This window comes from Pristiophorus japonicus, chromosome 1 (genome assembly GCF_044704955.1).
Source record: "Pristiophorus japonicus isolate sPriJap1 chromosome 1, sPriJap1.hap1, whole genome shotgun sequence".
NCBI lineage: Eukaryota > Metazoa > Chordata > Chondrichthyes > Pristiophoridae > Pristiophorus > Pristiophorus japonicus.
The window spans coordinates 22429154-22442417 of record NC_091977.1 but is presented as its reverse complement, the minus strand read 5'-3'; positions in this window follow the sequence as shown (position 1 = coordinate 22442417).

Below are 13264 nucleotides of genomic sequence, written 5' to 3'. Positions count from 1 at the left end.
TTTCTGTCTGATATAAGGGGAATATAGGATTATGGGGAGCGGGCAGGGAAGTGCATCTGAGTCCATGATCACATCAGCCATAATCTTATTAAATGGCAGAGTAGGCTTGAGGGGTCAAATGACCTAATCCTGCTCCTATATCGTATGTTCTTATGTTGACACTGGGACAATCCAATGCTGCCGCGAATGGGCCAATTAAAATAGGCATGTTACGCGTGCTACTGATCTACGTTGTGTGTCTCTACAGGAATAATCAGCCCCAAAACCAGCACTTAAATTACTTAATTACAGAAGAAGCACTGAGTAAACAGAATACCATGACCTACCGTACTGTGCAAGCTGTTACAGTTCATTCCACGCAGTAAACACTTCACAGCCTTTCAGTTTGATAAAGGAAGCTTTGTCTGGTGGTTATTTATTCCCATCAGTCAGAACTCTTCTGTAAATGACACGATATGATTGATCGTTTCCACAGCAGATGGTATGAGGGATCAGGATTCCACTGCGAATTACTAAGTTAAACACAACAGGATACGTGAGATAAATCAATAGGAAAATGTAATAACAGGAGCCTCGCAGGGACAACACCGCAAGAATAACTTAGTGCGGAACTGACGTGTTTACAATGGACAAGCAGGTGACAAACTGTAGGCTAGATCAGAACAGCGGGCTAGCCATTTCTGTTTGTCATTTCCATGTTAACTTGACTCATTTGACAGCTCTGTGTCAGTAAGTTGTTTTCAAGCCTCGCCCCAGTGCATGTTACAAGTTGACCGTCCAGTGCTGGGGTACTGGGGGAGAGTGGCGCAGAGCTGACACCCTTCGGCCTTGTGTGCTGGTGGGTGTCCAAGAACCCCAGCGCTCTCCCCTTTGAGTCAGTAAGTTCTATCTTTCTTTTCGAACACAGCAATGGGTAGCAATTGCTTCAGTCGACATGTGGAATAACATGGCAACTGTGCTGATGGAATCTTTATGTATGTATGTAGACCTTACTCAAATGTAAGAGTTGCCACCAGGGGGCACACCTTTGGGAGAGCTAAGGGTCACCTCTGCAACCTGGGGCAAGCAGGTATAAAAGGTGATTCACCATGCTGCTTCCCCACTCTAGAGTCTGAAATAAAGAGACCAAGGTCACAACAGTTTGAGCTTGCGATATAGTCCTGTGAATTTATTCTGAATATAACAAATTGGCAATGAGTAACGGATCACGAACTTTCACGTGGTAATGGCTGCCATTGGTATTCTTGAGAGATTTGTTGAGGGTGATGATTGGGAAGCCATCGTTGAGCGCCTCGACGGGTACTTTGTGGCCAATGAATTGGACAAGGCTGAGATGGAGGCCAAGCGCAGGGCGATTCTCCTCACCGTATGTGGGTCATTAGTATATGGCCCCCTAAAATACTTGCTGGCACCAGTCAAAATAACGGACAAATCTTACGCAGAGCTGTGTACGTTGGCTAAGGAACATCTCAAGCCAAGGGAGAGCATCCTGATGGCCAGGTACCGCGTTTACACGCACCGTCGCTCCGAGGGCCAGAACGTGGTGAGTTTTGTCGCCGACCTAAGACGCCTTGTGGGGCAGAGCGACTTTGCAGGATCCTTGGGGGAGATGTTGCGGGACTTTTTTGTGCTTGGAATCAGCCACGAGGTCATCCTCACAAACTGCTGTCTGTCGAATCCCTAGATCTGAGCAAGGCCATCACGATAGCCCAAGGCTTCATATCCACGAGCGATAACACGAAACAGATATCTTCACAGAATCGAAGTTCGCCGGCAAGTGCCGTGCACAAAATAATGTTTACAGCAGGCAGAACGGCACAGGGCAGGGCCCATACGGTTGCAGAGGCCAGACCTAGGCCTAGAGTGACTCGGAGTCCGCCGTGGGGCATGAATGCGTATCCATTAGCACCATGTTGGCGCTGCGGGGGCAGCCATAGAGCTCATCAATGTCGATTCAAGCCTTGTGTGTGCTAGGGTTGTGGAACAATGGGGCACCTCCAGCGAGTGTGCAAACAATCTCTGACTCACCACATGGCAGAGTCAGGAGAGGACAGCTGATCCAGCGAGGATCACGATGAATGAGCAGGAGAGACAATTGAACCTGAGGATGAAGAAGAACTATATGGGATACACACCTTCACCACCAAAAGCCCTCCGATAATGTTAAACGTTGAAATTAACAGCACTCCAGTCTCCATGGAACTAGACACGGGTGCGAGCCAGAAGGCTTTCGAGAGGCTGTGGAGCGACGAAGCACAGCGACCCGAGTTGATCCCGATTCAGACAAAGCTGCTCACCTACAACAAGGAACTGATACCAGTTATTGACAGTGCGGACATAAGAGTATTCCATGAGGGAGCAGTGCACGAATCACCACTGTGGATTGTTTCAGGTGATGGGCCAATGCTGCTTGGCAGGAGGTGGATGGGGAAGAGTCGATGGAAATGGGAAGACCTCTGCATACCCTCTCCGGCGAACAAGGCCTCCCTTTCCCAAAGGCTGAGCAAACCCCCACTTCCAGCTGAACCAGGCATCGAAGTGCAGATCCCCGAGGCACAGGCCGCTCATCACAACCACGAGGAGGTAAAGTTCAACCGAGCAGCGGTACAGGCACGGTAACCACCTCCCGAAGCCGACAACCCCTTTGCGAGGATGGAGGTGGCTCCAGGTCGACCATGTGAAGTGGGACTCTGGCCAAAATGATCCAAATGCGTCTTCCCAATGTCAGAGGCAAAATAGCTGGGGAGGAAGATCACGGCAGTCGGCATCACGGACATGGACGAGAAGGCATCCAGACCACAGGATGAGAAGACGTCCAGACCATGGGACGAAGGTGTGTCCAGACCACGGGACGAGAGTGCGTCCAGGCCACGGGACAAGAGAGTGTCCAGACCATAGGACAAGAGAGTGTCCAGACCACGGAAGGTCACCGCAACGGAACGGAGGAATGTGACGCCCAGCAAAGAAAATGACTGAGTTTGGGGCAAAGGTATGGGGCGGCCATGATGAAGGTCAGGAACCCACCACACTCAAATAAATTGTGTATACCATGTAACCCATGTGAGCGGTCTTTCGCGGCCAATGATGTAACATTGTTTGGGTTGGGGGTACCTTACAACAAGCCAAAGTAGTGGGCGAACACCAACCGGTTGTATATATATATATATATCTGACAAGTACTTGCAACAAGTGATGTGTTATCACACAGGGTCGGGTTGTTGTACAGCAAGCCAAATTAGCAGGCGAACACCAACCAGTTGTATATGTATCTAGCAAAGCATTCGTACTGAAGGGTTGCAAAATTCGTGGGAAAACCCCCCCAGTGTTTGGACTCATTAGAAAGGAAATTTAATTTGGAACTATCTACCAGAAAGTTTGAAATCCTAAAGTGCACATGGAAGAAACTACGAACTTTAATCGAATTTTGGGATTTTACAAGCCCTCCAAAATTAAACAAAGAATCCGGGCTGATTTGGCGCGAAGATTAGAACAGCTCCAAAGGTATAACAGGGCCTTGCTTTAACAAAGGACATGCTTATGCTAGGCAATGCTATGGTATGCTATGCTATGCATCAGATCAAGAAGGGAGAAAGACCACCGCAGCAGTTTTAACTAACTTCTCCAGCCTCGCCGTCCTGAAGTCAGAAAATGAAGGAAGAACATCACCATTGCGGCAGCAACCGACCACAGCCAAAAACACCGCGATCGTCCAACTTCGAAACAAAACTCCGCAAGGAAGAAACTGAAGAATCGAAAGTTTCCACTCTACAACCTAGACCTGACTACCAACAGGTGAAAACATTATCTAAAGAGACTTTGAACCTATTTCTAATGAAAGAAAGTGGGTACTTACCCCTTAAGTCCAAAACTCGCCCTACCGCATCAGCGGACACCACCCAACTGAAGATTGCGCAGTAAGAAGTCTTCTACAATGTTTGGGGTACGGCAAGCAGAACCTACAGAATCCAGCAAACCCCGAAATCGTGAATCACCGCCAACTACCAGTAAAGGATCGGTGAGCATAGTCCCTGTTTGCCCTGGAGTTTAACCTAGTCAGTGTTAGGCATTGGGAGGTGGGAGGTGTATTATTCACTGTAACCCCTTTGAATGTGTGATGTACTGTTCTTTACTTGAGTGATTCTAAGTTTGACATTGTATTTTCTGGCCTTTAATAAAATCGAAGTTCTTTTGCACCAAACCAGTTGTCTCTTGCACTTTATCACATCCCCCAAATAAATCCAGAGTCTAGAGCCCAGGGAGTGGGAGCGATTCGAACTGCTCAGAAGGTCAGAGGTGAACCTGACCCCACACACCACCCCCTACAGAATGGCGACCACGGCAGGGCTCTGGAAAAAGGAATATGATGCAGAGAGTGCTGTTTTGGAAGAAAGAACCAAGATGGAAGAGAGGATTTCCTCCTATGTGTATAAGAAAGTGAATGTCACTAAAGAATGGGTGCTTGGTCTATTGCGCGCTAAGCATCCTGGAGACGCTGCAACCCAGTAGACAGTAAGCAAGGATCATAAGGAATCAGTAGAAAAGGCAATTTGGTTGGTCTGTCTACAGCGACAGGTCCAACTCCTAGATAAAACCATCGAATCACTAGAGGCAGAACTATGGGAATGTGAAGACATCACATGAAAGGGCTATGGCGGGAGAAAGGTTATGGGGAGAACTCCGTAAGCTAAAACATTGAAAGTCACAGCCAATGGAGAGGTTTAAGAACAGTCAGGACTCTTTTCAGTGTCAGGTTACCGAGGTTAGGAATAATGAAAAGATACTGTGGGAGGAAAACACTCACCTCACCCTTCAAGTAAAAGAGTTGGAGGAGAAGTTGAGAGACATACAGGCAGCGTATAAAGTAGTTAGCACTAATGGGTTTGAGTCAGGAGACCACGGTCCCTGCCAGCAACAAATCAAGAGTTTAACCCTTGCTCTGTCCAAGGCAAAAGGCACGGTATGCCTAATAAGCCCGGGTATGGCCCGGGTAAACCTAGGAAGAGAAGGAGGAAACTGTACGACCACCACCTGTGGCACCGGTGACTATACCGGTTCGGCAGCAGGAGGGGTGGACGGGTTGAGGGGTGGACAGGGATAACGGACCACCACCACCTGTGTCGCTGAGGTTCAGCTCGGTTTGGCAGCAGGGACAGGTGGGCGAGCCAGAGCAGGAAGAGCCAGAGCCGGGGCCAATGTGCCCGGTCCGGCAACAGATGTTTGGCTCGCCCAACGGCGCTGGGGGTCAGGGGCCCCTGGAAAGTCAATTTGTGGTTCCCCACACTACCCAACAGCTTAGGGCTATGATAAACTACCTGGGAAAGCTCACTCCAAAGGGAGACCCCTCGGTCCACTTTATGGAAGTAGAACAGGCAGGGGATATCAACGGGTGTGATGATGCCGAGATAGCAAAAATGCTCCTTCTCTCACTGGACGGCAAGCTGTACCGGTTTTCATTGCGAGAGGGATGGAGTAGAAAAGCAGGGAGGTCCTGCTGCAACTGTACAGGGTATTGGTGAGGCCGCACCTGGAGTACTGCGTGTAATTTTGGTCACCTTACTTAAGGAAGGATATACTAGCTTTGGAGGGAGTACAGAGACGATTCACTAGGCTGATTCCGGAGATGAGGGGGTTAACTTATGATGATAGACTGAGTAGACTGGGTCTATACTTGTTGGAGTTCAGAAGGATGAGGGGTGATCTTATTGAAACATTTAAAATAATGAAAGGGATAGATAAGATAGAGGCAGAGAGGTTGTTTCCACTGGTCGGGGAGACTAGAACTAGGGGGCACAGCCTCAAAATACGGGAGAGCCAATTTAAAACCGAGTTGACAAGGAATTTCTTCTCCCAGAGGGTTGTGAATCTGTGGAATTCTCTGCCCAAGGAAGCAGTTGAGGCTAGCTCATTGAATGTATTTAAATCACAGATAGATAGAGTTTTAACCAATAAGGGAATTAAGGGTTATGGAGAGCGGGTGGATAAGTGGAGCTGAGTCCATGGCCAGATCAGCCATGATCTTGTTGAATGGCGGAGCAGGCTCGAGGGGCTAGATGGCCTATTCCTGTTCCTAATTCTTATGTTCTTATGTTCTTATGTTCTTATGTCCCTCTCTGCCGAGAGCAAAAGGGGGCAGAGGACATGTGCCGCTGTCCAGGAAGACATTCTAGAAGCCATGGGCTGTAATGACGGGAGTCCCTTCTCCAGAGTGGAGAAGACAGTGCAACTCACAGGGGAAACCCCACAGGCTTTCGCAGACAGACTGTGGCCTGTGTACCAGAGCGCCTGTGGTGGGGCTCTCAATCGGAATCACCTAAGCCAGAAAGAGAGGCCAGTGGCTCCGAAGCCTGGTGGCAAACAGTTCACCACGGATCAGAACAAAGGCTGAGGCCTGGTTTGACCCGAGAGATCCTCAGGCCACCGAGCAGGAGTGGTCAGGCAACTGACCCTAGCCTACCAGAACGGCAGGGGGACGGAAGAGCACCCATCCAAGGGAAGAGTCCACAAGATCAGACCTAGTCAGGATAAGAGGGAATGGCGCCAGGAGAGGGGCAACCCCTTCGATACAAAACGTACCTGTTTTGGATGCAGAAAGAGGGCACTGGAGAAAGGATTGCAGAATTCTTCCCCTGCTGCGCCTGTCCTAGTCACTGCTTTGGATGGGATGGGGCAGATGGGATTTCGGTACCGGTGGTGGTGGCTACCCTCCCAGGGCCATCTAGCATTGTTCAAAGCGCAGTCATGAATGTAGGAATGTAGGGAAGAATTCTCCAGCCCCTGCCCAAACGACCAAGACCGAGAAACCAGTCCCTCCCCACACGTTTGATACATTCATGACTGCACTCCGAACAATGCTAGATGTCCCTGGGAGGGTAGCCACTGCCACCGGTACCGAAATCCCATCTGCCCCATCCCATCCAAAACAGTGACTAGAACAGGCGCAGCCTGTTCACCTGTGTTCCCTTGAGTACGATGCGTGGGGGAAACCGACTGTTCAGATGGAAGTGGAAAAGGCGAAAGGGACTTATCTGCTGGACACCTGTGCATCAAGCACCTTCATCTATGCAGCTAACCCAGCCGCCTCACTTCTGTCTAGCAGGGTCCCCTACGGCTTGGTGGGTTTCAGCAGGCTGGCTCAATTTTCGTTCCGCTCTTGATTTGTTTGGGAACACTCCACACTAAGTGGACTTGTGTCCTGATGAAGTGGGAACAGGAAGGGAAGGGGATCCTGGGGGAATGACTTCATTCTAGGCCACGGGATCCTAGTGGATTTAAGAAACCACTGTCTTTGGGGGGCAGTATGTACGGGACAGGAAAGTGAGGTGGTGTTTATCCTAGAAAAATGGGGGAAAGGGACGGTGTGCACCATGAAGCCAAAGGAGGTTTACGACCTTGAATCACTGGTCAGTAACACTCCGATGGAGTACCAAGAGTATGTGAGGGCACGCCTTGCAGCTTTTGCCACTCACAAACACGACTGTGGGAGGATAAACAGGGTCGAGGTTAGCATAGATGGGGACCCCATGACCCGACCGCAGAAACAGTACAACTTTCCCAGGGAGCTGGAGGCAGACATGGAAACATCCTTGGGTTCGCTGGTTAAACAGCGGGTATTGAGACCAATAGCTACCCATGTGAATTCTCCATTGTGGCCGCTTAAAAAATCGGACAACTCCTGGAGAGCCACGGTGGACTGTCGAGTACTCAACCGTAACATCCCTGTCTGTGCACCCACTGTTGCTGCTGTCGCCGACCTCATTGGAAGTATCCCAGCCTCCGCGAGCACCTTCACGGTGCTGGATATTTCCAACAGGTTTTGGTTCATACCTTTAAGAAGAGATCAGTACAAGTTTGCTTTTACCTTTAAAGGTCAGCAATACACTTGGAACTGTCTCCCTCAGGGTTTCCACAACAGCCCGAGCATTTTCCACCAGTGTATGGCCAACTGTTTAAAGAGCTTCAGCAGACCCCAGCAGTTGGTACAGTATGTGGATGATCTGCTCCTGTTCACCGATGAGGGGGAGGAGCATGGCCCACTGCTGACTGAACTGCTGGAGCTGCTGAAAGAAAAAAGGCTTAAAGTGAATCCCAAGAAGTCACAGATCGGCCAGAAGGAAGTAAAATTCCTGGGACTGGCTGTGCGCGTTGGTGAAAGGACCATTGACAAAGTTAGAAGGGAATCAGTGCAGAAGTTACCAGCACCCAACACAGTAACAGGTGTAAGGTTTTTTCTAGGGCTAACCGGGTACTGCAGAGATTTAATTGAGGATTATGCAGCCACAGCAGCCCCTCTGCTCCGATTCCTACACAAGGGAGTGGAGTGGGAATGGAACAAAGGTTGCGAGGCAGAATTTATCCAACTCGAGAAAGACCTGCAGACTGCGTCAGCTCTCGGCACTATTGATGGGGGTAAAGAGTTCTTCCTGGAGGTAGCAGCCAGTGGGGACAGTCTGAGCGCAGTACTATTCCAGGAGCGGCATGGCCGGCTGAGGCCAGTGGTCTACTCCTCCAGGATACTCACGGACATGGAGAAGGGATACTCCAACTGTGAGAGACACCTCCTAGCCACTCACTGGGCTGTGAAAAGATCACTGATCTTCACATGGGGGGTCCCCGATCACACCCCTTACTCACCATACGCCCACCCAAAAGCTCCTGGACGGGAGAATCAAGGACGGGACAGTGAGCTGTGCCCGCATTGTTCGCTGGACCCTACTCAGATGGATCTAAGGGTAAAGGATCTCTGCGAACCAAGGATCACAGCCAACATGATCTATCCAGGGACAGCCCACCGGTGTTTCATCGAAGGGGTATGAGAAATTAACATAGGCTTTCGGGCTGGGTTACACCCCACAGGCCGAGAGATCTAAGTGGACGGTTCAAGCACGGTATTTGCGGGCGAATGACTCACAGGCTGCGGAGTGTATGACCCAGAGGCAGGCATTGCCCTGGTGATTAAACTCCCCAGTGCCCCGCACGCTGAACTGTCAGCGGTTGTGTACGTGGTCACACACCCCGAAGGATTCCCTACCCCATACACGATTTGCTCGGACAATATGTTCACATGCAATTCGTGTACGGAGTACCTGGCTATCTGGTCCCGTTGCATCCGCATACGAAAGACCCCTGGCAATTAAGCCTTTACTGGAAAAGATCATGACAGCCGTGGGGGAGGAAGGGAAGGTCGATATACATAAAGTGAAGGCACATTCCACCACTGAACCCCGTAGCGAGGGAATCCAGCAAGCTGACATGTTGGCCAAGCAAGGTGTCCGCACGGGTAAGCTCTGGAATCCGTACAACCCAGGCCCCATCGTAGCAGGAAGGGCAGGGGTAGCATTGACCCCGGACCTGAAAACGGTTCAGACCCAAGACCCCGTCCTCAAAACTGTCCTGAACACGCTAGCAAAAGGGGAAAAGGTAGACGGCCCGTACGGCATCGCAGCTATTGCCATTAAAGAAGGCATGCTGTTCAGCGAGGAGCAATGGGTGGTTCCGCAACAACACCGGAGAAAATTCCTCCAGCTGGCCCACGAGGATCCAGGAGCAGGAGACCCCGGACCTGAGACCATCTGGCAACGGGTGGAACAGGCAGGGTGGTGGCCGGAACTCAGAGAAGATGTCCGCGAGTTCTGCGCTGTCAACAACCCCGACCCCCCAGAAAAGAAAGGTGTCTATGGGACATATCAGGAGGGTAGAGGGACCCTGGCAGTCAATCCAGGTCGATTACATCGGGCCCCTACCCACTGCCCAGGGAGGCTACAAGTACTGCCTAGTATTGGTGGATGTATTCATCAAATGGGTGGAAGCCTTCCCATGCCGAACAGCTACTGCTCTGGGAACAACTAGGATCCTGGTAAGGGAGGTTTTCTCTCGATGGGGACTACCGCAGTATGTGGAGTCTGACCAGGGGAGTCACTTTACCAGGCAGGTGATGCAGGAGACCCTTAAGGTGCTCGGCATACAAGGGAAATGGCGTGTCGCCCACAACCCGCAGTCATCTGGGCCTGTGGAGCGTTTAAACCGCACTATAAAGGAAAGGTTACGTAAAGAGACAGGGGACTCACCCAAAGGATGGATAGAGGTCCTACCACTGGTCCTCATGGGGATCCGGGCCAGCCAGTCAAAGAGCACGGATACTCCCCATAAGAGCTCAGGACCGTCAGAGCCATGCGAACCCCCACCCATGTGTTAGCCCCGGGACTCACGGAAGGTCAGCTTAGGGAAGCGAGCCGGGACAGCTTTTTGTCAGGAACATGTTTGAACACCTTAAACAGATTCACTGGCAGGATGCTAACAACATAGGAAAACAGCATCGGAGCAACCGAATGCTGCTAGAGCCCTGCAAACACCACGAATGGGAGGTAGGGGACCAGGTCATGGTAAGGAACTATGCTCGAGTAGGGGTTTTTGAGGCACTGTACATGGGACCGTACCACCTTGTCGACAAGACAAGCCCCATGGTCTATGCCGTGAAAATGCCCCGCCGTACAAAGTGGTTCCACAGAAACCAGTGCAAACTTTTCAACCCCGGGATAGCAGCTAAGCGTAAAGGCCAGCCAGATACAGTGAACTGTACTAAAGGCAGGGATCCTCAGCCAGCAACCCCCGACTGCGGAAATCCCACAGGGGACGCGGCAGACTCACAGACTGCACCTAAAGGGGCGGTGGACTGTGTTACTGGAGGAGCTATCCCCCCAATCATTTGGGACTCGAACGCACCCCCAGCAGTCAGAGCCTTGAGAAGGACTCGCTGCACGCCATGGCCTAAGACACCGTGGTCACCAGCACCCCAATTTAAGTGATTCAGCCCCTGGAGAGGGACCAGCCACAAAGGGGTACCTAAGATCAGGGACCAGCCTCCGAGCAGGGTGCCCCAGCATGTAGTCTTGGGTGACGAGGGACCCCCAGAAGAGATAGTGATGGACCAGCCACCAATTGGGAGTCCCCAGCCCGCAGCCTTCAACCAGGTAGAACCCCCAGGGGACGAAATGAACTGGGCAGCCACCCCTAAAGGAGGGGTGTGCTGTAGCACTGGAGGGGACGTTCCCCCAAAAGTGTGGGACTCAGACCCACCTCCGGTCAGGACACTTCGGGTCCTGCGGTACAGGCCGACCTGCTACCGGCCCCGCTGGAAACCCAGAGGCCCAAGAAGAAAGGATAAGGACAGGAATTAACCTGGCTACCCGGAGACGGTTGGCAGATGTACAGAAATAGCACGATATGAGTTAAAGTATGTTTAGTAAGGATCTATTGTAGCGGTAGCATAGGATTATCTGTGTAATGATAGTGACATATGTACTAGTTATTGGGGAAAGGAAAAGACTCCACCTTGTAGGCAGTAAAAGAGGCACTACAAGAACTAATGGCTATGGGAGTAAAGTTAAAAACAGACATCCGTTCCCACGAGAACAGGATAAGACAATCAGTCGATTAAAAACTTAATTTTGTTTTCCGAGAAGAAATGAGCCCAAATTGGAACTCGATCACCTTTTGTCAAGCCAGAGAGTTTTCTCAGGGCTGGACAATCTATTTTATGTGCCCCTACAGGAAGGAGAACAATATGAAAAGGGTCCTGTTCCTGCTCGCCTTGACAAGGATGAGCAGCGGCGGCTGAGGAGACGTGGAAGAATCCCTCATTTATGGGTGCTCGGGAGAGAGAGCACCGATCGTGACTGCAGGGGATGGCACACCGGGTGTGGAAGAGCTCGCTGTTTACGCCCACGAGGGAAGGTGGCCGGGGTGGCTGGGGTCTAATTCCACCCGCTACTCCAGCCAGGAAGGGTTTACCTATGAGGAGGCGTCCGTTCCATGCCCCAGGATACGGGTCGTTGCTGCGCGGGTCAGTGTCACTGAGGGGAAACGAATGTGTTTGACTTGTGAAGGAAAGATTTCCCTGGGTAGATGGTGGTGGCTCAGGAAGCTGAGCAAGGATGCGGGGGATCAGGAATCTGACTGGGAAAGACTCGGGAATGACACGTACTGTACCATCACGGGGACATGGGGAGGAGTGAAGGTGTGTTGGAACAAATGGTGGGAGTCTGAACAGGGAATTTACGCCTGCATGTGGGGGTCAGAGGAGATCTGTCCGGCAGGCATATCGATCGCCTTCGGCAGGCAATGGCAAGATGACGGGGAAGGGATGGGGTGGGATTCCAGCCTACACGGGCGTGCGGTCCCACGCTCCCCACTCCCAATTAATGCCACCGAACTAAGAGCACACATTGAGAAACCCCTGCCCACGACCCCGCCAGTGCGAACAATAATAGAAAGGTGTCCTACCATCACAAAGGGACCAGGGAACGGATGAGTATTGGTACCGACCGAAAAGATGTTATACCAGGGGGTACACTATGCAGTAGTACAGTAGCTTCAGTTATTTTAAACCTTACCAGGGTGTACTTAACTGCATGGTGCCTGAAGGAAACAGAGCAGCTATACCAGGCCCTATTTAGAGAAATGTTCAAGAAATTTTACAAGTTAGACTTTGGGAACGTAGACAAAGCAGATCTATACCCCCATATACACTAGGAACACCATGGGCACGGGGAGACCTAGAAGGGGAACCTTGAATGACATTGTTACTGCATATAATACAGGATCCTCTGTGATAAATAGCCTAGACGATATAGAACTGCAAACGCAGATAAATGGTCTACAGAACCAACTGAGAAAGATCCAGAAAGAGGAAAACACAGTGGTAGGCTCAGAGCTACACGAGGACCAGGCCATGACGGTCCATTTAACGGAGATTGTGGCTGAGCAGGAAAAACATGCACAGACAGTGAATGCACTCATACGGGAGGACAGAAATGCTTCCGACCAGGCTGTACAGAACGAGGTGTGCGTGCTGTATGGGGCATGGTTGTTGGACGAGGGCCGCAGTAACATGGAGGAACTGAGGCAAGATCGCGTCCCTTCAGGAATAAGCAACAAGCATCTCGCCGCCCTCCACCCATACAATAATTCACTAAGCCTGTGCCAGCTCTGTCGAGACTCTGAAGCCTACCCTGTTCCAGTAGACTGCGGGCGTTCTAATCACACCATCATGGGGATAGTACTAAGGATGTCTGTCGTGGGTGGGACAGCCCGACCCGCACCGGTATACCGGGTGGAGAACATTGGGGTCATTCAGGGAGGTGCACACATTCATTTCACAGCGGTCCCACACTATGTCATAAAGTGGGAGCACGGTATGATGGGTACTGACCTCTCTGGGTGCCGGAGCCGGGATGCACACATAATACTGTGTCCCCAGCACTTGAAT